A 4,435-nucleotide genomic window follows, 5' to 3' on the forward strand; every position below is an offset into this window, starting at 1 on the left:
TGAGGAACTGACCAGATGAGTAAATGAGAGTGAGGTGGGAGGGGGGGAGAGGGAAGGGAAGACTGAGGATGGGATGGAGGGATTGAGTGGAGAGATATGAGAGGGGTGTGTGAGTTGGAAGGAGGGCAGCCAAATGGCAAAGGACAGGGCGACATGGAGGTGAGTTTGTTTGTGGCCACCGCTTAGGGATTCAGGCGTTTGGCAATAGATAGATAGAGAGACAGATAGATAGACAGACAATTGAAAATAGTTGAGTGTATGCCCGATAAAGTTTTTGTATCCAAATTCACGATAGACCAACATAGCAAAAACATATCACTACGGCTGTGCGTTCTTCATCTGTTAGCATGGATGGGGGAATCTTCTTACTCAACATGTAAAGATTTTCCTGTCTATATCGCTAAGGAAGATCCGAAAAAATATTAATGAATCTGTGTGCTGTTTTTTGTAATACGCTATATGAATTTCCATTTTTAGCTAAATTAGGAAATAGGAGATATAATTCCATTCTCATTTATGTATTACTAATGACTGCAGACTCATTTCTGCATAGCCTATTTTGGATAAAGAAATACAGAGTTTTGTTAATATTCTATAGCCGTTATATCGAAGCCAAAGTAGATTTTATTGTTCATTAATACAAACAATTGACAAAGTAAATACAAATGCTAAATCATGCCACTGCTCAATCCCTGGCGCAATTTTTTTTTTTCCTGGTATACTTGGTCTTCCAGTCATGTTGGCTCCCCGCTTGTCGTATGAGGCGGCTAAAAGGGGCCTTCTTGTCTCCAGTCTTTCTCTCTTTACTGCCCTCTCCTGCTCTTCTGTCCTACTTCTCTTCTTGATATTCCGTGTTTCTTCTGGCCTTTTATTTTCCCTCTACTCCTACAGTGCCATATAACCATAGCGGCTTGGTGCTAATTCTTCACTGTTCACTCCTTCCTTCCAGTCATGTTGGTAACGTCGGATCGGGTGCCACGAGAAAAGACTCGGCAACATTGCATCTTCCTCATGCCGCCAAGCAATATAGGCTATAATACTAAGTAAATGATTAGGCCTAAGATGGCTAAGTACGAGTTGATTTGATGTCAAAATATGGCTTTTCTGTTGCTTCTATAGTTTGATTAGCCGAATTGTCTCATCTGTTCCCGAGCGAAGGTGCGACATTGCCAAGCCATTTATCGCTGAAATCGCTCCGTCTCTGCCAGTGTGACTGAATGACTAAGTGTACCGGAAGAAAAAAAAAAAAATAGGCGTCCAGGGCGAGGCCATATTGTTGCAGCGAAGGAGTAGTGTGTTGTGAAGGGAGCTGGGTTGTATCACCGCACTGTTTGTAGCAGTGATGTGGAAAAGGGGCGGGGGGGATGGGCCTGAGGAGCAAGGCATAGAGACCGCCAGAGAGGCAGGGTGTGGGAAAGGTTAAGACAGACAGACAGACAGACAGGCAGATGTGGAAAGGAGAGGAGGGGCGGGTTAAAGGAGATATTTATAAAGTATAAAAGAAAGCGACAGACAGACAGCAGACAGAGGGCAGTGTGCAGTGCATGTCCCATGGAATATTCCTCATTGCTAAACAAATATATTTTATTTCATTTCAGTGCATCTTTAAGTTTCAGATGTCGTCAAAATTAACTCAGTTTTACCACCTCCCTCTTTAACCCTCATATATTAGCAACAATTTTTTTTTTCCTTTTTTTTTCTATAACATGAAGCACCCTTACGTAAGCATCATGTCAGTTACCACTTTTCCCTGATAAATTTTACAGTTCATTAGGGAATATTCTACTGCAAATTACAAAACGCTAGTTCCGTGAATCTCATCCTCTCAAATAAAACCAAGCAACTGCAGGGGTGGAAAGTATAGTGTTTTGCTTTCGTTAGCTTGGTGCTAAGTTGAGGTCATTCATGGCGGAAAAGTAGTATCGAATACCTTCAATTACTTCTATACTTTGGGGGAGGCAGTGGCTGAATCGGTAGAGAGGCGGCCTACAGTCCTAATGGATCCAGGATCGAATCCCGGCTGGGCCAGGGAACAGTTTAAGGATTTGAATTTCCTAAATATAGACTTTCCTGATCTACCAGATGACCCGCCGACATGTCGTAAAAAATACCCCCTCTAATACCAATACACCAGTCCTGTATGAGACAGCCCAAGCATGTATTCAATATGGATGGTGGGTGTTAGCCCCGAAGTGGTGACATGTGGAGGTGTAGGAGGACTACTAGGCCTTGGGATAGGCAACTGCCCCCGAGAAATAGGCCCTGAAGCCTTTGCCCAGAGTCGGACACGTAAAAAAAAAACAAAAAAACTTGTAAATGGATGGCCTCTCCATTCTCTATCCTCTCACAAGTCCCTTTTCCCTCTATTTTCCTCCGCTTCTCCCCATCCTTTCTCCCTTTCTTCCCTCCCTGTTTCCTCTCCCTTTGCACCTCTGCCTTTCCCTCTAGTCTCCTGCTATCATTCTTGCTTCCCTCCATTCCTCTTTTTCAGTCTCTCCCCTTCCAATCTTTCCCTCCCCTTCCCATTTCTATGGCCTCATTTCTCTGTTCCTATTCCGCTCTCTCTCTCTCTCTCTCTCTCTCTCTCTCTCTCTCTCTCTCTCTCTCTCCTTATCTTACTCTACAGTTTTATCAATGTGAATTCCAAATATATTCAGTAGATTCTCCCTTTCCTTACAGTTTCATTTCTTCCCCATATTTCTCTTCATTTCTTTCAACACGTTCATTCTTCTCCATGCCTGTGCTCGCCATTTCTTCATTCTCATTTCCTCCCACCTCTCCCACCATCCTCTCGTTTGCTATTCTCTCTCTCTCTCTCTCTCTCTCTCTCTCTCACCTTCCGTATTTATTTTACTTCTGTCTTTACTTGCAGAGCGACGAGAATGTCAGCAAGAAGAGAACGAAGAGAAATAAGAAAAAAGAGAAAGTTAAGGGAGATGGATGAGATGTGAGCGAAGATGAGAGGTAGAATTAACCCATTCCCCACCGCGACATAATCTTTTTGTTTTTTTACTCCAGTTATCTTCCCATTCAGTCTGGTGACGTGTGTTATTAATTCGTTCTTGCCACTTACAGATGATTTCATCCAACATCCCGTCAAACAATGGCACCTGAGGCTTCCTTCACTCACCACTGTTTTCATTTTTACAATAATTTAGCTGACTAATTAAGTATGAAGACACACATACAAGAAACTAAGTTTATATGCGTTTTGTTGTAAAATTATGCTAATTTCAGTCAAGCAGCTGTGCGTGACAGAAAAAAATGGAGAGAAATTGTGAATGAATAAGTGATGTCGCAGCCCTGAGGGGATATTCTCCCGCATTTGGTCTGATCAGCTAGTCAGGTCAGGTGCGGGTAAGGGGATGAGTCTGTTATGATGTGGCAGGGGTAAACCAGCTCTGCTGTCAGGCCCTGCTGCGGATGTCACTGATTGCATTGCGCAGTTGACCCTTGTGCGGTGTGGTGCGGTGAGGATCTGTCCCTTCTCCCCTTTGGGGCTAAGATGCGAATGAATGTATTTGAATGGATGAGTAAATGGGGAGTGTGTCGTCCTGTCTCGGCTACCTCCCTTTCCTTGGGGGAAGCAGCCTAGGTATATAGATAGATAGATAGCTTTTGAGAATATGCACACTTATATTTTCTATTACGTGTATTCTCTTCTACCCCTTAGTCAAGTTTTAAATTTCTGGTGGAGAGTGATACACACACTGATAAGAATTAAGTTTTAATTTTGCGAATGTACTTTGCATACTATAGAAGAACTACAGTAAATGCCTGGAAACATCAGTGGGCATTAGATACAATACTATAGATACTAGTTGTCTCGTGGGGTCAAATTTTCCCGTAAGCAAGAGATTAACTTGGAAATATAAACACATTGAAGAGAAGAAGGAAAGGATTAACGAAAAGAGAGAGATTGTAGAGGAGAGGGAAGGATACGAGATGTGGTGGATATTAATGCTGATGAAAAAGGTGGAGGTGGCAATTGAAAGCCGATGAAACTGCCATACAACAACAACAACAAAAAATAAAAAAATCACACACGTACGTAAACAGGAAGGACAAATTATCGGCCGTGAGATGTTGACCGTGTTGCCTCAAAGGAAATTTATATTCATGACTGGCGAGGTTTGGGGCTTCCTGTTGCCCTGCGGGAAAACTGTTCTTATCTGGAGGGTTCGGATTTTACTGCGGTTGCGTCTGGCTGGAGTACAGAGGATGTTCATGTATATTGGTGTGTTTATTGTGTTAGTATGGCCGCTATCTTTACACTTATTGCAGTCCTATCGGTGTTCGTAATGTGTTGGGATGTGCTGGTTTTGCTCGAACTTGGCCCATATTCTTGTTCTTCAGCAACTTGTTTCACGTAGGTCAGTGGCAGAAAAAGACATGCTGCGGCTCTACATCCTTACCATAGCACTTTTTCGCGACC

This window comes from Coenobita brevimanus, chromosome 6 (assembly GCF_032717465.1).
Source record: "Coenobita brevimanus isolate Jiangsu-jjx chromosome 6, ASM3271746v2, whole genome shotgun sequence".
Taxonomy (NCBI): Eukaryota; Metazoa; Arthropoda; class Malacostraca; order Decapoda; family Coenobitidae; genus Coenobita; species Coenobita brevimanus.